Here is a 21,013-nt window from a genome sequence, read left to right on the forward strand (position 1 = left end):
GTTGACAACATGTCTTCTTAACGGGAGTCCAGGAGCTCATCTCCACAAATGGACTTTTCAGGATCCTTGGGTGGCTCCGTAGTTTGAAACCAATTCTGGTTATCGCTTCTCGGCCTTTTGGCTAAGATCAAGTGTAGTATCTGTTCTTATCAGTTTAATATCTGATACGTCCCCTATCTGGGGACCATATATTAAATGGATTTTTAGAACAGGGAGATGGAAAAAGAGCTTGCTCTGTCCACTCCACGCATTGACCTGGTATTGCAGTATCTCCAGGACCGGTGCACCCCTTCTTTAATGCAGTTTCTAAAATCAGAAAGAATTGAATTCAATGTTTTTTGTTCATTTTGCTTGTTTGTCGGATTTTGGGATGGACTCTTTGGCTTTGCTTTTCTTCTCCTCATTGGATTTTTCATGTTCAAAGTTGCAGAAGCCAGATTACAAGCTCATTTTGGTTCAACTTCAGCAACTGTGCATTGCATTGCCATGTAATGTGATGCAATGCTATCTTTCTAGCTCTCCCTTTTTACTTCCTTTTGGATAAACAGACATATTAGGCAAGCATTTTGGAGCTTTCACCTAAATAACTACAGGTGGTGAGATAAGCTGCACAATATAATTGACCTTTCAGTATATTGTTGCACACACACCATCTATTTAGCAAATGCCCTTGTTATCAACAGCAGCCTTTTAAACTCACCTGAGCTAACAGGTATGTGCGCTGGTTACTCTGCTGCGCTTAAAATTTCTTTTTTGGTTTGCTACAATGCCTTTTCTGAAACGTTGTCTCCTTCTGCTGGAACACTGACTTCTTTCATTTAATGCCTGCAGACTATAAAAGAGAACCCAACCCAAAAAGTTTGGTTGATTAGTCTGTGGCATTCTGTTAAACTATTGCTTATGGCGGTCTCTGTGAGCTTCTCAGCGACATTCAGCCAGCCAGGTATCCTGCCTGCAGTAGATGGAATGTGGCAATGGAACGCTGGCTGCGCGTGTCATAATAGGCTCTGAGCCTTTATATACCTGTGCACAGCAGCAGCCACCTTCAGTCTGCTGCTGGACAGCCAGCAGCAGCAGCAGCAGGAGAGGTATGTAATCAGGAGCCCTCCTGCTAAGGGTAGACAGCTGCTCGTTCCACCCCACCCCCCGCCTTAATTGGTTCTCCTCCCTTCCAACGGTGTTGAGGCGGGTGGGAACAGCAGGGGGTGAAGGTGCTGTGTTTAAAGAGGTGGAGTTATGCAGATCTAAAACGCGTGGATTGCAGCAGCAGCAAGCCGAAAAGTGCAGGCATGTAAGGGATCTAGAGGTTGACAACATGTCTTCTTAACGGGAGTCCAGGAGCTCATCTCCACAAATGGACTTTTCAGGATCCTTGGGTGGCTCCGTAGTTTGAAACCAATTCTGGTTATCGCTTCTCGGCCTTTTGGCTAAGATCAAGTGTAGTATCTGTTCTTATCAGTTTAATATCTGATACGTCCCCTATCTGGGGACCATATATTAAATGGATTTTTAGAACAGGGAGATGGAAAAAGAGCTTGCTCTGTCCACTCCACGCATTGACCTGGTATTGCAGTATCTCCAGGACCGGTGCACCCCTTCTTTAATGCAGTTTCTAAAATCAGAAAGAATTGAATTCAATGTTTTTTGTTCATTTTGCTTGTTTGTCGGATTTTGGGATGGACTCTTTGGCTTTGCTTTTCTTCTCCTCATTGGATTTTTCATGTTCAAAGTTCCAGAAGCCAGATTACAAGCTCATTTTGGTTCAACTTCAGCAACTGTGCATTGCATTGCCATGTAATGTGATGCAATGCTATCTTTCTAGCTCTCCCTTTTTACTTCCTTTTGGATAAACAGACATATTATGCAAGCATTTTGGAGCTTTCACCTAAATAACTACAGGTGGTGAGATAAGCTGCACAATATAATTGACCTTTCAGTATATTGTTGCACACACACCATCTATTTAGCAAATGCCCTTGTTATCAACAGCAGCCTTTTAAACTCACCTGAGCTAACAGGTATGTGCGCTGGTTACTCTGCTGCGCTTAAAATTTCTTTTTTGGTTTGCTACAATGCCTTTTCTGAAACGTTGTCTCCTTCTGCTGGAACACTGACTTCTTTCATTTAATGCCTGCAGACTATAAAAGAGAACCCAACCCAAAAAGTTTGGTTGATTAGTCTGTGGCATTCTGTTAAACTGTTGCTTATGGCGGTCTCTGTGAGCTTCTCAGCGACATTCAGCCAGCCAGGTATCCTGCCTGCAGTAGATGGAATGTGGCAATGGAACGCTGGCTGCGCGTGTCATAATAGGCTCTGAGCCTTTATATACCTGTGCACAGCAGCAGCCACCTTCAGTCTGCTGCTGGACAGCCAGCAGCAGCAGCAGCAGGAGAGGTATGTAATCAGGAGCCCTCCTGCTAAGGGTAGACAGCTGCTCGTTCCACCCCACCCCCCGCCTTAATTGGTTCTCCTCCCTTCCAACGGTGTTGAGGCGGGTGGGAACAGCAGGGGGTGAAGGTGCTGTGTTTAAAGAGGTGGAGTTATGCAGATCTAAAACGCGTGGATTGCAGCAGCAGCAAGCCGAAAAGTGCAGGCATGTAAGGGATCTAGAGGTTGACAACATGTCTTCTTAACGGGAGTCCAGGAGCTCATCTCCACAAATGGACTTTTCAGGATCCTTGGGTGGCTCCGTAGTTTGAAACCAATTCTGGTTATCGCTTCTCGGCCTTTTGGCTAAGATCAAGTGTAGTATCTGTTCTTATCAGTTTAATATCTGATACGTCCCCTATCTGGGGACCATATATTAAATGGATTTTTAGAACAGGGAGATGGAAAAAGAGCTTGCTCTGTCCACTCCACGCATTGACCTGGTATTGCAGTATCTCCAGGACCGGTGCACCCCTTCTTTAATGCAGTTTCTAAAATCAGAAAGAATTGAATTCAATGTTTTTTGTTCATTTTGCTTGTTTGTCGGATTTTGGGATGGACTCTTTGGCTTAGCTTTTCTTCTCCTCATTGGATTTTTCATGTTCAAAGTTGCAGAAGCCAGATTACAAGCTCATTTTGGTTCAACTTCAGCAACTGTGCATTGCATTGTCATGTAATGTGATGCAATGCTATCTTTCTAGCTCTCCCTTTTTACTTCCTTTTGGATAAACAGACATATTAGGCAAGCATTTTGGAGCTTTCACCTAAATAACTACAGGTGGTGAGATAAGCTGCACAATATAATTGACCTTTCAGTATATTGTTGCACACACACCATCTATTTAGCAAATGCCCTTGTTATCAACAGCAGCCTTTTAAACTCACCTGAGCTAACAGGTATGTGCGCTGGTTACTCTGCTGCGCTTAAAATTTCTTTTTTGGTTTGCTACAATGCCTTTTCTGAAACGTTGTCTCCTTCTGCTGGAACACTGACTTCTTTCATTTAATGCCTGCAGACTATAAAAGAGAACCCAACCCAAAAAGTTTGGTTGATTAGTCTGTGGCATTCTGTTAAACTGTTGCTTATGGCGGTCTCTGTGAGCTTCTCAGCGACATTCAGCCAGCCAGGTATCCTGCCTGCAGTAGATGGAATGTGGCAATGGAACGCTGGCTGCGCGTGTCATAATAGGCTCTGAGCCTTTATATACCTGTGCACAGCAGCAGCCACCTTCAGTCTGCTGCTGGACAGCCAGCAGCAGCAGCAGCAGGAGAGGTATGTAATCAGGAGCCCTCCTGCTAAGGGTAGACAGCTGCTCGTTCCACCCCACCCCCCGCCTTAATTGGTTCTCCTCCCTTCCAACGGTGTTGAGGCGGGTGGGAACAGCAGGGGGTGAAGGTGCTGTGTTTAAAGAGGTGGAGTTATGCAGATCTAAAACGCGTGGATTGCAGCAGCAGCAAGCCGAAAAGTGCAGGCATGTAAGGGATCTAGAGGTTGACAACATGTCTTCTTAACGGGAGTCCAGGAGCTCATCTCCACAAATGGACTTTTCAGGATCCTTGGGTGGCTCCGTAGTTTGAAACCAATTCTGGTTATCGCTTCTCGGCCTTTTGGTTAAGATCAAGTGTAGTATCTGTTCTTATCAGTTTAATATCTGATACGTCCCCTATCTGGGGACCATATATTAAATGGATTTTTAGAACAGGGAGATGGAAAAAGAGCTTGCTCTGTCCACTCCACGCATTGACCTGGTATTGCAGTATCTCCAGGACCGGTGCACCCCTTCTTTAATGCAGTTTCTAAAATCAGAAAGAATTGAATTCAATGTTTTTTGTTCATTTTGCTTGTTTGTCGGATTTTGGGATGGACTCTTTGGCTTTGCTTTTCTTCTCCTCATTGGATTTTTCATGTTCAAAGTTGCAGAAGCCAGATTACAAGCTCATTTTGGTTCAACTTCAGCAACTGTGCATTGCATTGCCATGTAATGTGATGCAATGCTATCTTTCTAGCTCTCCCTTTTTACTTCCTTTTGGATAAACAGACATATTAGGCAAGCATTTTGGAGCTTTCACCTAAATAACTACAGGTGGTGAGATAAGCTGCACAATATAATTGACCTTTCAGTATATTGTTGCACACACACCATCTATTTAGCAAATGCCCTTGTTATCAACAGCAGCCTTTTAAACTCACCTGAGCTAACAGGTATGTGCGCTGGTTACTCTGCTGCACTTAAAATTTCTTTTTTGGTTTGCTACAATGCCTTTTCTGAAACGTTGTCTCCTTCTGCTGGAACACTGACTTCTTTCATTTAATGCCTGCAGACTATAAAAGAGAACCCAACCCAAAAAGTTTGGTTGATTAGTCTGTGGCATTCTGTTAAACTGTTGCTTATGGCGGTCTCTGTGAGCTTCTCAGCGACATTCAGCCAGCCAGGTATCCTGCCTGCAGTAGATGGAATGTGGCAATGGAACGCTGGCTGCGCGTGTCATAATAGGCTCTGAGCCTTTATATACCTGTGCACAGCAGCAGCCACCTTCAGTCTGCTGCTGGACAGCCAGCAGCAGCAGCAGCAGGAGAGGTATGTAATCAGGAGCCCTCCTGCTAAGGGTAGACAGCTGCTCGTTCCACCCCACCCCCCGCCTTAATTGGTTCTCCTCCCTTCCAACGGTGTTGAGGCGGGTGGGAACAGCAGGGGTTGAAGGTGCTGTGTTTAAAGAGGTGGAGTTATGCAGATCTAAAACGCGTGGATTGCAGCAGCAGCAAGCCGAAAAGTGCGGGCATGTAAGGGATCTAGAGGTTGACAACATGTCTTCTTAACGGGAGTCCAGGAGCTCATCTCCACAAATGGACTTTTCAGGATCCTTGGGTGGCTCCGTAGTTTGAAACCAATTCTGGTTATCGCTTCTCGGCCTTTTGGCTAAGATCAAGTGTAGTATCTGTTCTTATCAGTTTAATATCTGATACGTCCCCTATCTGGGGACCATATATTAAATGGATTTTTAGAACAGGGAGATGGAAAAAGAGCTTGCTCTGTCCACTCCACGCATTGACCTGGTATTGCAGTATCTCCAGGACCGGTGCACCCCTTCTTTAATGCAGTTTCTAAAATCAGAAAGAATTGAATTCAATGTTTTTTGTTCATTTTGCTTGTTTGTCGGATTTTGGGATGGACTCTTTGGCTTTGCTTTTCTTCTCCTCATTGGATTTTTCATGTTCAAAGTTGCAGAAGCCAGATTACAAGCTCATTTTGGTTCAACTTCAGCAACTGTGCATTGCATTGCCATGTAATGTGATGCAATGCTATCTTTCTAGCTCTCCCTTTTTACTTCCTTTTGGATAAACAGACATATTAGGCAAGCATTTTGGAGCTTTCACCTAAATAACTACAGGTGGTGAGATAAGCTGCACAATATAATTGACCTTTCAGTATATTGTTGCACACACACCATCTATTTAGCAAATGCCCTTGTTATCAACAGCAGCCTTTTAAACTCACCTGAGCTAACAGGTATGTGCGCTGGTTACTCTGCTGCACTTAAAATTTCTTTTTTGGTTTGCTACAATGCCTTTTCTGAAACGTTGTCTCCTTCTGCTGGAACACTGACTTCTTTCATTTAATGCCTGCAGACTATAAAAGAGAACCCAACCCAAAAAGTTTGGTTGATTAGTCTGTGGCATTCTGTTAAACTGTTGCTTATGGCGGTCTCTGTGAGCTTCTCAGCGACATTCAGCCAGCCAGGTATCCTGCCTGCAGTAGATGGAATGTGGCAATGGAACGCTGGCTGCGCGTGTCATAATAGGCTCTGAGCCTTTATATACCTGTGCACAGCAGCAGCCACCTTCAGTCTGCTGCTGGACAGCCAGCAGCAGCAGCAGCAGCAGGAGAGGTATGTAATCAGGAGCCCTCCTGCTAAGGGTAGACAGCTGCTCGTTCCACCCCACCCCCCGCCTTAATTGGTTCTCCTCCCTTCCAACGGTGTTGAGGCGGGTGGGAACAGCAGGGGGTGAAGGTGCTGTGTTTAAAGAGGTGGAGTTATGCAGATCTAAAACGCGTGGATTGCAGCAGCAGCAAGCCGAAAATTGCAGGCATGTAAGGGATCTAGAGGTTGACAACATGTCTTCTTAACGGGAGTCCAGGAGCTCATCTCCACAAATGGACTTTTCAGGATCCTTGGGTGGCTCCGTAGTTTGAAACCAATTCTGGTTATCGCTTCTCGGCCTTTTGGCTAAGATCAAGTGTAGTATCTGTTCTTATCAGTTTAATATCTGATACGTCCCCTATCTGGGGACCATATATTAAATGGATTTTTAGAACAGGGAGATGGAAAAAGAGCTTGCTCTGTCCACTCCACGCATTGACCTGGTATTGCAGTATCTCCAGGACCGGTGCACCCCTTCTTTAATGCAGTTTCTAAAATCAGAAAGAATTGAATTCAATGTTTTCTGTTCATTTTGCTTGTTTGTCGGATTTTGGGATGGACTCTTTGGCTTTGCTTTTCTTCTCCTCATTGGATTTTTCATGTTCAAAGTTGCAGAAGCCAGATTACAAGCTCATTTTGGTTCAACTTCAGCAACTGTGCATTGCATTGCCATGTAATGTGATGCAATGCTATCTTTCTAGCTCTCCCTTTTTACTTCCTTTTGGATAAACAGACATATTAGGCAAGCATTTTGGAGCTTTCACCTAAATAACTACAGGTGGTGAGATAAGCTGCACAATATAATTGACCTTTCAGTATATTGTTGCACACACACCATCTATTTAGCAAATGCCCTTGTTATCAACAGCAGCCTTTTAAACTCACCTGAGCTAACAGGTATGTGCGCTGGTTACTCTGCTGCGCTTAAAATTTCTTTTTTGGTTTGCTACAATGCCTTTTCTGAAACGTTGTCTCCTTCTGCTGGAACACTGACTTCTTTCATTTAATGCCTGCAGACTATAAAAGAGAACCCAACCCAAAAAGTTTGGTTGATTAGTCTGTGGCATTCTGTTAAACTGTTGCTTATGGCGGTCTCTGTGAGCTTCTCAGCGACATTCAGCCAGCCAGGTATCCTGCCTGCAGTAGATGGAATGTGGCAATGGAACGCTGGCTGCGCGTGTCATAATAGGCTCTGAGCCTTTATATACCTGTGCACAGCAGCAGCCACCTTCAGTCTGCTGCTGGACAGCCAGCAGCAGCAGCAGCAGCAGGAGAGGTATGTAATCAGGAGCCCTCCTGCTAAGGGTAGACAGCTGCTCGTTCCACCCCACCCCCCGCCTTAATTGGTTCTCCTCCCTTCCAACGGTGTTGAGGCGGGTGGGAACAGCAGGGGGTGAAGGTGCTGTGTTTAAAGAGGTGGAGTTATGCAGATCTAAAACGCGTGGATTGCAGCAGCAGCAAGCCGAAAAGTGCAGGCATGTAAGGGATCTAGAGGTTGACAACATGTCTTCTTAACGGGAGTCCAGGAGCTCATCTCCACAAATGGACTTTTCAGGATCCTTGGGTGGCTCCGTAGTTTGAAACCAATTCTGGTTATCGCTTCTCGGCCTTTTGGCTAAGATCAAGTGTAGTATCTGTTCTTATCAGTTTAATATCTGATACATCCCCTATCTGGGGACCATATATTAAATGGATTTTTAGAACAGGGAGATGGAAAAAGAGCTTGCTCTGTCCACTCCACGCATTGACCTGGTATTGCAGTATCTCCAGGACCGGTGCACCCCTTCTTTAATGCAGTTTCTAAAATCAGAAAGAATTGAATTCAATGTTTTTTGTTCATTTTGCTTGTTTGTCGGATTTTGGGATGGACTCTTTGGCTTTGCTTTTCTTCTCCTCATTGGATTTTTCATGTTCAAAGTTGCAGAAGCCAGATTACAAGCTCATTTTGGTTCAACTTCAGCAACTGTGCATTGCATTGCCATGTAATGTGATGCAATGCTATCTTTCTAGCTCTCCCTTTTTACTTCCTTTTGGATAAACAGACATATTAGGCAAGCATTTTGGAGCTTTCACCTAAATAACTACAGGTGGTGAGATAAGCTGCACAATATAATTGACCTTTCAGTATATTGTTGCACACACACCATCTATTTAGCAAATGCCCTTGTTATCAACAGCAGCCTTTTAAACTCACCTGAGCTAAGAGGTATGTGCGCTGGTTACTCTGCTGCGCTTAAAATTTCTTTTTTGGTTTGCTACAATGCCTTTTCTGAAACGTTATCTCCTTCTGCTGGAACACTGACTTCTTTCATTTAATGCCTGCAGACTATAAAAGAGAACCCAACCCAAAAAGTTTGGTTGATTAGTCTGTGGCATTCTGTTAAACTGTTGCTTATGGCGGTCTCTGTGAGCTTCTCAGCGACATTCAGCCAGCCAGGTATCCTGCCTGCAGTAGATGGAATGTGGCAATGGAACGCTGGCTGCGCGTGTCATAATAGGCTCTGAGCCTTTATATACCTGTGCACAGCAGCAGCCACCTTCAGTCTGCTGCTGGACAGCCAGCAGCAGCAGCAGCAGCAGGAGAGGTATGTAATCAGGAGCCCTCCTGCTAAGGGTAGACAGCTACTCGTTCCACCCCACCCCCCGCCTTAATTGGTTCTCCTCCCTCCCAACGGTGTTGAGGTGGGTGGGAACAGCAGGGGGTGAAGGTGCTGTGTTTAAAGAGGTGGAGTTATGCAGATCTAAAACGCGTGGATTGCAGCAGCAGCAAGCCGAAAAGTGCAGGCATGTAAGGGATCTAGAGGTTGACAACATGTCTTCTTAACGGGAGTCCAGGAGCTCATCTCCACAAATGGACTTTTCAGGATCCTTGGGTGGCTCCGTAGTTTGAAACCAATTCTGGTTATCGCTTCTCGGCCTTTTGGCTAAGATCAAGTGTAGTATCTGTTCTTATCAGTTTAATATCTGATACGTCCCCCATCTGGGGACCATATATTAAATGGATTTTTAGAACAGGGAGATGGAAAAAGAGCTTGCTCTGTCCACTCCACGCATTGACCTGGTATTGCAGTATCTCCAGGACCGGTGCACCCCTTCTTTAATGCAGTTTCTAAAATCAGAAAGAATTGAATTCAATGTTTTTTGTTCATTTTGCTTGTTTGTCGGATATTGGGATGGACTCTTTGGCTTTGCTTTTCTTCTCCTCATTGGATTTTTCATGTTCAAAGTTGCAGAAGCCAGATTACAAGCTCATTTTGGTTCAACTTCAGCAACTGTGCATTGCATTGCCATGTAATGTGATGCAATGCTATCTTTCTAGCTCTCCCTTTTTACTTCCTTTTGGATAAACAGACATATTAGGCAAGCATTTTGGAGCTTTCACCTAAATAACTACAGGTGGTGAGATAAGCTGCACAATATAATTGACCTTTCAGTATATTGTTGCACACACACCATCTATTTAGCAAATGCCCTTGTTATCAACAGCAGCCTTTTAAACTCACCTGAGCTAACAGGTATGTGCGCTGGTTACTCTGCTGCGCTTAAAATTTCTTTTTTGGTTTGCTACAATGCCTTTTCTGAAACGTTGTCTCCTTCTGCTGGAACACTGACTTCTTTCATTTAATGCCTGCAGACTATAAAAGAGAACCCAACCCAAAAAGTTTGGTTGATTAGTCTGTGGCATTCTGTTAAACTGTTGCTTATGGCGGTCTCTGTGAGCTTCTCAGTGACATTCAGCCAGCCAGGTATCCTGCCTGCAGTAGATGGAATGTGGCAATGGAACGCTGGCTGCGCGTGTCATAATAGGCTCTGAGCCTTTATATACCTGTGCACAGCAGCAGCCACCTTCAGTCTGCTGCTGGACAGCCAGCAGCAGCAGCAGCAGGAGAGGTATGTAATCAGGAGCCCTCCTGCTAAGGGTAGACAGCTGCTCGTTCCACCCCACCCCCCGCCTTAATTGGTTCTCCTCCCTTCCAACGGTGTTGAGGCGGGTGGGAACAGCAGGGGGTGAAGGTGCTGTGTTTAAAGAGGTGGAGTTATGCAGATCTAAAACGCGTGGATTGCAGCAGCAGCAAGCCGAAAAGTGCAGGCATGTAAGGGATCTAGAGGTTGACAACATGTCTTCTTAACGGGAGTCCAGGAGCTCATCTCCACAAATGGACTTTTCAGGATCCTTGGGTGGCTCCGTAGTTTGAAACCAATTCTGGTTATCGCTTCTCGGCCTTTTGGCTAAGATCAAGTGTAGTATCTGTTCTTATCAGTTTAATATCTGATACGTCCCCTATCTGGGGACCATATATTAAATGGATTTTTAGAACAGGGAGATGGAAAAAGAGCTTGCTCTGTCCACTCCACGCATTGACCTGGTATTGCAGTATCTCCAGGACCGGTGCACCCCTTCTTTAATGCAGTTTCTAAAATCAGAAAGAATTGAATTCAATGTTTTTTGTTCATTTTGCTTGTTTGTCGGATTTTGGGATGGACTCTTTGGCTTTGCTTTTCTTCTCCTCATTGGATTTTTCATGTTCAAAGTTGCAGAAGCCAGATTACAAGCTCATTTTGGTTCAACTTCAGCAACTGTGCATTGCATTGCCATGTAATGTGATGCAATGCTATCTTTCTAGCTCTCCCTTTTTACTTCCTTTTGGATAAACAGACATATTAGGCAAGCATTTTGGAGCTTTCACCTAAATAACTACAGGTGGTGAGATAAGCTGCACAATATAATTGACCTTTCAGTATATTGTTGCACACACACCATCTATTTAGCAAATGCCCTTGTTATCAACAGCAGCCTTTTAAACTCACCTGAGCTAACAGGTATGTGCGCTGGTTACTCTGCTGCGCTTAAAATTTCTTTTTTGGTTTGCTACAATGCCTTTTCTGAAACGTTGTCTCCTTCTGCTGGAACACTGACTTCTTTCATTTAATGCCTGCAGACTATAAAAGAGAACCCAACCCAAAAAGTTTGGTTGATTAGTCTGTGGCATTCTGTTAAACTGTTGCTTATGGCGGTCTCTGTGAGCTTCTCAGCGACATTCAGCCAGCCAGGTATCCTGCCTGCAGTAGATGGAATGTGGCAATGGAACGCTGGCTGCGCGTGTCATAATAGGCTCTGAGCCTTTATATACCTGTGCACAGCAGCAGCCACCTTCAGTCTGCTGCTGGACAGCCAGCAGCAGCAGCAGCAGGAGAGGTATGTAATCAGGAGCCCTCCTGCTAAGGGTAGACAGCTGCTCGTTCCACCCCACCCCCCGCCTTAATTGGTTCTCCTCCCTTCCAACGGTGTTGAGGCGGGTGGGAACAGCAGGGGGTGAAGGTGCTGTGTTTAAAGAGGTGGAGTTATGCAGATCTAAAACGCGTGGATTGCAGCAGCAGCAAGCCGAAAAGTGCAGGCATGTAAGGGATCTAGAGGTTGACAACATGTCTTCTTAACGGGAGTCCAGGAGCTCATCTCCACAAATGGACTTTTCAGGATCCTTGGGTGGCTCCGTAGTTTGAAACCAATTCTGGTTATCGCTTCTCGGCCTTTTGGTTAAGATCAAGTGTAGTATCTGTTCTTATCAGTTTAATATCTGATACGTCCCCTATCTGGGGACCATATATTAAATGGATTTTTAGAACAGGGAGATGGAAAAAGAGCTTGCTCTGTCCACTCCACGCATTGACCTGGTATTGCAGTATCTCCAGGACCGGTGCACCCCTTCTTTAATGCAGTTTCTAAAATCAGAAAGAATTGAATTCAATGTTTTTTGTTCATTTTGCTTGTTTGTCGGATTTTGGGATGGACTCTTTGGCTTTGCTTTTCTTCTCCTCATTGGATTTTTCATGTTCAAAGTTGCAGAAGCCAGATTACAAGCTCATTTTGGTTCAACTTCAGCAACTGTGCATTGCATTGCCATGTAATGTGATGCAATGCTATCTTTCTAGCTCTCCCTTTTTACTTCCTTTTGGATAAACAGACATATTAGGCAAGCATTTTGGAGCTTTCACCTAAATAACTACAGGTGGTGAGATAAGCTGCACAATATAATTGACCTTTCAGTATATTGTTGCACACACACCATCTATTTAGCAAATGCCCTTGTTATCAACAGCAGCCTTTTAAACTCACCTGAGCTAACAGGTATGTGCGCTGGTTACTCTGCTGCACTTAAAATTTCTTTTTTGGTTTGCTACAATGCCTTTTCTGAAACGTTGTCTCCTTCTGCTGGAACACTGACTTCTTTCATTTAATGCCTGCAGACTATAAAAGAGAACCCAACCCAAAAAGTTTGGTTGATTAGTCTGTGGCATTCTGTTAAACTGTTGCTTATGGCGGTCTCTGTGAGCTTCTCAGCGACATTCAGCCAGCCAGGTATCCTGCCTGCAGTAGATGGAATGTGGCAATGGAACGCTGGCTGCGCGTGTCATAATAGGCTCTGAGCCTTTATATACCTGTGCACAGCAGCAGCCACCTTCAGTCTGCTGCTGGACAGCCAGCAGCAGCAGCAGCAGGAGAGGTATGTAATCAGGAGCCCTCCTGCTAAGGGTAGACAGCTGCTCGTTCCACCCCACCCCCCGCCTTAATTGGTTCTCCTCCCTTCCAACGGTGTTGAGGCGGGTGGGAACAGCAGGGGGTGAAGGTGCTGTGTTTAAAGAGGTGGAGTTATGCAGATCTAAAACGCGTGGATTGCAGCAGCAGCAAGCCGAAAAGTGCAGGCATGTAAGGGATCTAGAGGTTGACAACATGTCTTCTTAACGGGAGTCCAGGAGCTCATCTCCACAAATGGACTTTTCAGGATCCTTGGGTGGCTCCGTAGTTTGAAACCAATTCTGGTTATCGCTTCTCGGCCTTTTGGCTAAGATCAAGTGTAGTATCTGTTCTTATCAGTTTAATATCTGATACGTCCCCTATCTGGGGACCATATATTAAATGGATTTTTAGAACAGGGAGATGGAAAAAGAGCTTGCTCTGTCCACTCCACGCATTGACCTGGTATTGCAGTATCTCCAGGACCGGTGCACCCCTTCTTTAATGCAGTTTCTAAAATCAGAAAGAATTGAATTCAATGTTTTTTGTTCATTTTGCTTGTTTGTCGGATTTTGGGATGGACTCTTTGGCTTTGCTTTTCTTCTCCTCATTGGATTTTTCATGTTCAAAGTTGCAGAAGCCAGATTACAAGCTCATTTTGGTTCAACTTCAGCAACTGTGCATTGCATTGCCATGTAATGTGATGCAATGCTATCTTTCTAGCTCTCCCTTTTTACTTCCTTTTGGATAAACAGACATATTAGGCAAGCATTTTGGAGCTTTCACCTAAATAACTACAGGTGGTGAGATAAGCTGCACAATATAATTGACCTTTCAGTATATTGTTGCACACACACCATCTATTTAGCAAATGCCCTTGTTATCAACAGCAGCCTTTTAAACTCACCTGAGCTAACAGGTATGTGCGCTGGTTACTCTGCTGCGCTTAAAATTTCTTTTTTGGTTTGCTACAATGCCTTTTCTGAAACGTTGTCTCCTTCTGCTGGAACACTGACTTCTTTCATTTAATGCCTGCAGACTATAAAAGAGAACCCAACCCAAAAAGTTTGGTTGATTAGTCTGTGGCATTCTGTTAAACTGTTGCTTATGGCGGTCTCTGTGAGCTTCTCAGCGACATTCAGCCAGCCAGGTATCCTGCCTGCAGTAGATGGAATGTGGCAATGGAACGCTGGCTGCGCGTGTCATAATAGGCTCTGAGCCTTTATATACCTGTGCACAGCAGCAGCCACCTTCAGTCTGCTGCTGGACAGCCAGCAGCAGCAGCAGCAGCAGGAGAGGTATGTAATCAGGAGCCCTCCTGCTAAGGGTAGACAGCTGCTCGTTCCACCCCACCCCCCGCCTTAATTGGTTCTCCTCCCTTCCAACGGTGTTGAGGCGGGTGGGAACAGCAGGGGGTGAAGGTGCTGTGTTTAAAGAGGTGGAGTTATGCAGATCTAAAACGCGTGGATTGCAGCAGCAGCAAGCCGAAAAGTGCAGGCATGTAAGGGATCTAGAGGTTGACAACATCTCTTCTTAACGGGAGTCCAGGAGCTCATCTCCACAAATGGACTTTTCAGGATCCTTGGGTGGCTCCGTAGTTTGAAACCAATTCTGGTTATCGCTTCTCGGCCTTTTGGCTCAGACCTAGTGTTTGGACAAGAGGTTCCTTGTGTACTAGCCCTCGGCCTTCCAGCATCGCCACTTCGGTGGCTTAAGCTGGATGCTGCTATAGGGGGAGAGTGAGGAGGAAACGAGAAGGCGATTCCTGAAGCGACCATGGGTGTCAAGCTTCGTTTTGCTGGGACCGGGGATCCCCGGGTCAAGAATGCTTTCCGTATCGACGTCTCTGAGGAGAAGAAGGACCATTTCTCGTTGTCATACCTGGTCAACGCCATTTTCTATGAAATCCTGAAGATCCAGAAGTCGGAGATCATCTGTTTGCAGGAGTTCAGAAGGGAGCATAGGTACGTCTTGGTGCTTTCTTCTATGGCGGCTTGCCAAAACCTTTTCAAAACTCTTCAAGTCCTTTCAGAGCACCCTCAGCTGGATGGACTTATCTTCACTGTACTCTACTCTAAGGGGGATATCCCGGTGGTAATATTCATGCACAACCCCTTTATCTCCCGGGATGATATCACTGCATTCCTGAGAAGACACTGCATTTTTGTGCAATTCTCCCATAAAATCTTAAATGGAGAAGGGCTGTGGACTGGGAAGTATAAATACTTTGTGAGGTTTGGGATAGACCCTCATGGTCCTGGAGGTATTCACTATCCTCCCCTGAACTTTACAATTGGAAGAGACTCTGGATATCTGTTTTTTCCCGAGGCGCCATTGTTCTGCAGGAGATGCAACATGTTCGGGCATATCCAGGATTTCTGCAAGCAATTGCCAAACTGTAGAAAGTGCAACAAGTACGGTCATCTGGCGAAGGATTGTTCCAACCCGGTGGTATGTGATGCCTGCGGGGAGGAAGGACATGTGATTCGGGATTGTAAGGCTAAAGTCAAGCCTAGGTCCTTCTCCGAAGTGACCAAAGGTAAGCCTACTGTCCCTGCTGTTACCCCACAGGTGACTACTGCAGAGATCAATGCTGAGACGGAGCCCCCTGAGGTTGAAGATCTGGTGGGTGAGGCCCAGAACCTGTTGGACCCTCCGGCCCCTGCTGGGCCAGGTATGGAGATCTCCGAGTTGGATGTGGACCTCCCTCATCAGTCCGAAATATGTGGTGAGGGTGACATGGATGTGTCTCTAGCTCGAACCCCTGCATTGTCCTGGGGTGCTACAGACGAAGAGGTGGCCAGGGATGGTGGCCAAGGAGACTTTACTTCTGGGAGGTCTTTTGATGATGATGATACTCCTGAACTGGCCAATAAAAAACCCAGACGAGAGTACTCACCTGCCAGCGGAGGGTGCGACAGTCCTGCAAGTGACCGCATTTACCCGCAGGATGTCTTCTCCCCTGATGCTCCTTACCTTGGCATCCCTGAGAGCATCAACACCTTTGGGGTGCTTTCCCAGTCTGATGATAATGGATGAGTATGGTGTGATCAACATTGAGTCATGTATTTCTTTTCATTAATTAATGTCTTGCCAATCTGGTTGGGATGTAGTGTCCCTAAATGTAAGGCAGATCAGATCTAAAATCAGAAGAACAACTGTTCTGGACTACCTGAAACATTTAGGTGCTGATGTTTTTTGCCTTCAGGAGTGTGGGATTCAGGATGCTCCTTGTGACAAAGACTGGCCTTACGGACAGCATATCTGGTCAGGGTCTAATCATAATAAAAATGATGGGGTGGGGATATTAGTTGGGAATAAAGAAATCTCTATTGATAGTTATATTGTGGTGGAGGTGGGCCGATGTTTAATTGCATTTTTGAGTTATAGAGGGTGGCGGGTCAGAATTATTAATTTATATTGCCCTACAGGGAAGGAAGAGCGGCTTGCTCTTCTTGAAAAATTAAGTTTTTTTCTTCCAGGGAAATCTCCCACTATTTTTGTTGGGGACGTTAATTGTGTCACAGAAGGAAAGTGTGACATAACAGGAAAGAAATTGTCCCATTTAATTTGTGATTTTTCCTTTTTAGATGCAGCAGTTGTTGTTCTTGGCATGCCACCACCGCCGACATACCATGCTGACCGTGGTGAGATTCATTCCAGAATTGATTTAATGTTATTTTCTAAAAATATGGTATGTTTGGATTTTTCTCAACAAAAGGTACCTTTTTCGGACCATGAATGTTTGAGAGGCGTGTTTTGTGCGAATGGTGACCAAGTGTATGGCGGTGGGGTATGGAAGTTGAATGCAAGGCTGTTAGAGGATGATGAGGTGATGAATGAGTTTAATGTAAAGTATGAAAGATGGAGAATGCGTAAGAAGGATTTTGTGTGTGTTCTTGACTGGTGGGACTGGGTGAAAGTGCAATTTAAAACTTTCTTCAAAAAGTGGGGCTATAGAAAAGCTGCCAGATATAGGAATAGGTTTAATGACCTTAATAGACGGATTGACTGGTTGAGAAAGTGTGTTGCAAGTGGTTTGGAGATGTCTGATCAACTTACTGAGGCTAAGAATGAATTGAAGCGTGTGTTGGATGAGAAAGGAAAGGAAATTATATATCGTACTAAAATTGAGCACCTGGAGAAAAATGAGAAGTGTACGAGGTTCTTTTTTAAAAAAATGAATGGTAGGAAGACTGATATGAATGAAGTTGTGAATGAAAGTGGAACCAACTGTATGGGTGAGGATGTGCTGAAAGAAGTGAATAGGTTTTATAGCAAGTTGTATGATGAGAAATGGATTGACTCTGGGCTTGTGTCATATGTTCTGAATGGTGTGGAGAAAAAACTTGATTCTGAGGAGCGTGATCTATTGTGTGAGGATGTAGTTCTGGATGAAGTGAAGAATGTGGTGTGGAGTGCTAAAAAGAGTAAGACTCCTGGGAAAGATGGTATACCTGTAGAGTTGTATGTGAAAGCATGGGAAGTTTTGGGAACAGATTTGACTGAGGTATGTAAGTATATGTGGGTGAATGGTAGGTTGTGTGAATCAATGAAAGAAGGAGTGGTTGTGCTTGTGTATAAAAAGGGTGAGAGGAAACGTTTGGAAAACTGGAGACCAATAACACTGCTGAATTCGGATTATAAGGTCTACAGTAAGTTACTGGCAAATCGTATGCGTGAAGTGATTGGTAGTGTTGTGGAGGAGGACCAAGTATGTGCAGTGCCTGGAAGAAGTATGAGTGATAACTTGTTATTGTTGAGAGATATGATTGGGGATTGCAAGGATAGAAAGCAGAAATGTATGACTTTAGCTATTGATTTTGAGAAGGCGTTTGACAGGGTTTCGCATGTGTTTTTGTTTAAAGTACTGGAAAGAATGGGGTTTCCTAGAGAATTTGTGAATTGTGTAAAATCATTGTATGATTGTGTGTCAAGTGAGTTCTTGGTTAATGGGTGGCTGTGTGACAAAGTGAAGATTAGGTCAGGAGTAAGGCAGGGGTGTCCTATGTCCCCCGTCTTATTTGTATGTGTAATAGAACCATTGTTATGTTTGATTAGACGGGATAAAATGATGAGAGGTTTGTTGGTGCCTGGTAGTGGTGGTAAGCATGTGAAAGTGTTAGGTTATATGGATGATGTTGTGGTTGTGAGTGAAAGTATGGCTTCTTTGAGTAGAATTAAATTGCTTTTGGATTTTTTTGTTGGTGCGTCTGGTTTTAGGGTAAATTGGAATAAATGTAGTTTTAAATGTTTTGGAGATAGTAGTATTCGTATGGATGGTGTAAAGTGTGAAGAGGGTGCAATCAAGATTTTGGGCGTATTATTTAATGATGACTTAAAAGGGAATGAAAGTTGGGAAGAGTGTGGTATGCGGGTTGAACGTAAATTGAATTTTTGGCGAATGAGAAAATTGACTCTGCGTGGTAAGGTGTTAATTATCAAAGCAGTGATTCTCCCTATCCTGCTTTATGTGGCGACTGTTTTTCCTTCTCCTTACAGGAAAATTAAGAGAATAGAGAAGTTGGTATTCACATTCCTGTGGTGTAGTAAGATGGAGAAGTTGAAGCGGGAGAGCCTTTTTAAGGCTTGTCAGCATGGTGGGCTGGCCTTTCCCAATATTGAAGTTTTTTTAGGCCTTAATTATATTAAGACTGTGGTTATTTTGCTGGGTAAAGGCAATAAAGGTGCTTTTATGGCTAATTATTCTGCTGGATGGATGTTGTATGGGTTATGCTGGAGGAAGAGAGATGCGAGTGTGCCTGTGGCCTTTAAGTGTCCTGTTTGGTATGAGGTGATTGAGAAATTTGTGAGAAAGCATGATTTGTTGAGTGTGGGAATGAATGATTTTAGAATGACCAAGAATGTGGTGAAAAGAATGAGTGCAAATGAGGTAGAGTGTAATATTGTTGGGCTGAGAGGGAATGAGGTTTCAGATGCATGGAAGAAGTTAGATACGTATGGGATGTCAAACAAACAGAAGGATGTTGTGTGGATGACTTTACATAATATTTTACCTGTGAGAGAAGTGCAGAAGAAAAGAGAGTTGATAAGAACAGATGTGTGTCCGAGAGTGGGATGTGGTGGTTGTGAGACTGTCAGGCATGTTATGTGGGATTGTGAGTACGCGTACAGTGTGTGGAAGTGTGTAGGTGGATTGTGTAAGGGTTTAGCAGGCGTGAATTTTGTGGATTGGCGTGTGGCGATGTTTGGAATTGGTGCGTGTAGTCGGTCTAAAGATAGAATTTTATGGTTGATAATGGCTTGTGTGATGGAGAGTTTGTGGGATGCAAGGAACCTTGGACTTTTCAAAAGGAAATCTTTATCAGTGAATGAATGTGTTAGACTTATTCTTTCAAGACTATACCTGATATATAAGTTGGACAGCAGAGGCGGTGGTGGCACAGATGCCGAAGGGATTTGGAAATTTAAAAAGTGGCATTACCTTATCAAATACCAGTGATTTTTTTCTTTGTGATTCCTTGAAGTTTCTGCATTTGTGTTACGTAAAGGATGTTCCCTTGTGATTATATTTCGTCTTATACTACTGCTAAATAAATAGAACCATGATGATGAGAAGTTTTAAGTAGCAAATTTTGGAGAAATTCATACTGTTTGCTAAAAAACTAAACTGAAGGGTTTAAAAAAAAAAAAAAAAAATCTGTTCTTATCAGTTTAATATCTGATACGTCCCCTATCTGGGGACCATATATTAAATGGATTTTTAGAACAGGGAGATGGAAAAAGAGCTTGCTCTGTCCACTCCACGCATTGACCTGGTATTGCAGTATCTCCAGGACCGGTGCACCCCTTCTTTAATGCAGTTTCTAAAATCAGAAAGAATTGAATTCAATGTTTTTTGTTCATTTTGCTTGTTTGTCGGATTTTGGGATGGACTCTTTGGCTTTGCTTTTCTTCTCCTCATTGGATTTTTCATGTTCAAAGTTGCAGAAACCAGATTACAAGCTCATTTTGGTTCAACTTCAGCAACTGTGCATTGCATTGCCATGTAATGTGATGCAATGCTATCTTTCTAGCTCTCCCTTTTTACTTCCTTTTGGATAAACAGACATATTAGGCAAGCATTTTGGAGCTTTCACCTAAATAACTACAGGTGGTGAGATAAGCTGCACAATATAATTGACCTTTCAGTATATTGTTGCACACACACCATCTATTTAGCAAATGCCCTTGTTATCAACAGCAGCCTTTTAAACTCACCTGAGCTAACAGGTATGTGCGCTGGTTACTCTGCTGCGCTTAAAATTTCTTTTTTGGTTTGCTACAATGCCTTTTCTGAAACGTTGTCTCCTTCTGCTGGAACACTGACTTCTTTCATTTAATGCCTGCAGACTATAAAAGAGAACCCAACCCAAAAAGTTTGGTTGATTAGTCTGTGGCATTCTGTTAAACTGTTGCTTATGGCGGTCTCTGTGAGCTTCTCAGCGACATTCAGCCAGCCAGGTATCCTGCCTGCAGTAGATGGAATGTGGCAATGGAACGCTGGCTGCGCGTGTCATAATAGGCTCTGAGCCTTTATATACCTGTGCACAGCAGCAGCCACCTTCAGTCTGCTGCTGGACAGCCAGCAGCAGCAGCAGCAGGAGAGGTATGTAATCAGGAGCCCTCCTGCTAAGGGTAGACAGCTGCTCGTTCCACCCCACCCCCCGCCTTAATTGGTTCTCCTCCCTTCCAACGGTGTTGAGGCGGGTGGGAACAGCAGGGGGTGAAGGTGCTGTGTTTAAAGAGGTGGAGTTATGCAGATCTAAAACGCGTGGATTGCAGCAGCAGCAAGCCGAAAAGTGCAGGCATGTAAGGGATCTAGAGGTTGACAACATGTCTTCTTAACGGGAGTCCAGGAGCTCATCTCCACAAATGGACTTTTCAGGATCCTTGGGTGGCTCCGTAGTTTGAAACCAATTCTGGTTATCGCTTCTCGGCCTTTTGGCTAAGATCAAGTGTAGTATCTGTTCTTATCAGTTTAATATCTGATACGTCCCCTATCTGGGGACCATATATTAAATGGATTTTTAGAACAGGGAGATGGAAAAAGAGCTTGCTCTGTCCACTCCACGCATTGACCTGGTATTGCAGTATCTCCAGGACCGGTGCACCCCTTCTTTAATGCAGTTTCTAAAATCAGAAAGAATT

The 21,013-nt window shown here is 44.2% G+C and overlaps 12 non-coding genes and 1 pseudogene across 12 annotated transcripts; all 13 read left to right on the plus strand.

Annotated features, from left to right (window-relative positions):
* The first annotated feature begins 101 nt into the window (after nucleotides 1-101).
* On the plus strand, nucleotides 102-292 carry LOC141243271 (U2 spliceosomal RNA). The gene has a single exon (XR_012307561.1). It is a non-coding gene; the product is annotated as a U2 spliceosomal RNA (small nuclear RNA).
* Nucleotides 293-1,407: 1,115 nt separating this feature from the next.
* Nucleotides 1,408-1,598, plus strand: LOC141243284 (U2 spliceosomal RNA). Its single transcript, XR_012307573.1, has one exon. It is a non-coding gene; the product is annotated as a U2 spliceosomal RNA (small nuclear RNA).
* A 1,115-nt stretch (nucleotides 1,599-2,713) lies between these two features.
* LOC141243295 (U2 spliceosomal RNA) lies at nucleotides 2,714-2,904 on the plus strand. Its single transcript, XR_012307584.1, has one exon. It is a non-coding gene; the product is annotated as a U2 spliceosomal RNA (small nuclear RNA).
* A 1,115-nt stretch (nucleotides 2,905-4,019) lies between these two features.
* Nucleotides 4,020-4,210, plus strand: LOC141243308 (U2 spliceosomal RNA). Its single transcript, XR_012307596.1, has one exon. It is a non-coding gene; the product is annotated as a U2 spliceosomal RNA (small nuclear RNA).
* Nucleotides 4,211-5,325: 1,115 nt separating this feature from the next.
* On the plus strand, nucleotides 5,326-5,516 carry LOC141243307 (U2 spliceosomal RNA). The gene has a single exon (XR_012307595.1). It is a non-coding gene; the product is annotated as a U2 spliceosomal RNA (small nuclear RNA).
* A 1,118-nt stretch (nucleotides 5,517-6,634) lies between these two features.
* LOC141243319 (U2 spliceosomal RNA) lies at nucleotides 6,635-6,825 on the plus strand. Its single transcript, XR_012307606.1, has one exon. It is a non-coding gene; the product is annotated as a U2 spliceosomal RNA (small nuclear RNA).
* Nucleotides 6,826-7,943: 1,118 nt separating this feature from the next.
* On the plus strand, nucleotides 7,944-8,134 carry LOC141243300 (U2 spliceosomal RNA). The gene has a single exon (XR_012307588.1). It is a non-coding gene; the product is annotated as a U2 spliceosomal RNA (small nuclear RNA).
* Nucleotides 8,135-9,252: 1,118 nt separating this feature from the next.
* On the plus strand, nucleotides 9,253-9,443 carry LOC141243289 (U2 spliceosomal RNA). Its single transcript, XR_012307578.1, has one exon. It is a non-coding gene; the product is annotated as a U2 spliceosomal RNA (small nuclear RNA).
* Nucleotides 9,444-10,558: 1,115 nt separating this feature from the next.
* Nucleotides 10,559-10,749, plus strand: LOC141243331 (U2 spliceosomal RNA). Its single transcript, XR_012307616.1, has one exon. It is a non-coding gene; the product is annotated as a U2 spliceosomal RNA (small nuclear RNA).
* A 1,115-nt stretch (nucleotides 10,750-11,864) lies between these two features.
* Nucleotides 11,865-12,055, plus strand: LOC141243309 (U2 spliceosomal RNA). Its single transcript, XR_012307597.1, has one exon. It is a non-coding gene; the product is annotated as a U2 spliceosomal RNA (small nuclear RNA).
* A 1,115-nt stretch (nucleotides 12,056-13,170) lies between these two features.
* On the plus strand, nucleotides 13,171-13,361 carry LOC141243342 (U2 spliceosomal RNA). Its single transcript, XR_012307623.1, has one exon. It is a non-coding gene; the product is annotated as a U2 spliceosomal RNA (small nuclear RNA).
* A 6,109-nt stretch (nucleotides 13,362-19,470) lies between these two features.
* LOC141243335 (U2 spliceosomal RNA) lies at nucleotides 19,471-19,675 on the plus strand (annotated as a pseudogene).
* Nucleotides 19,676-20,790: 1,115 nt separating this feature from the next.
* LOC141243354 (U2 spliceosomal RNA) lies at nucleotides 20,791-20,981 on the plus strand. Its single transcript, XR_012307628.1, has one exon. It is a non-coding gene; the product is annotated as a U2 spliceosomal RNA (small nuclear RNA).
* Nucleotides 20,982-21,013: the final 32 nt, after the last annotated feature.

Source organism: Phyllobates terribilis, unplaced genomic scaffold, assembly GCF_046119375.1.
Source record: "Phyllobates terribilis strain yellow unplaced genomic scaffold, ASM4611937v1 Scaffold_1213__1_contigs__length_355869, whole genome shotgun sequence".
Lineage (NCBI taxonomy): Eukaryota > Metazoa > Chordata > Amphibia > Anura > Dendrobatidae > Phyllobates > Phyllobates terribilis.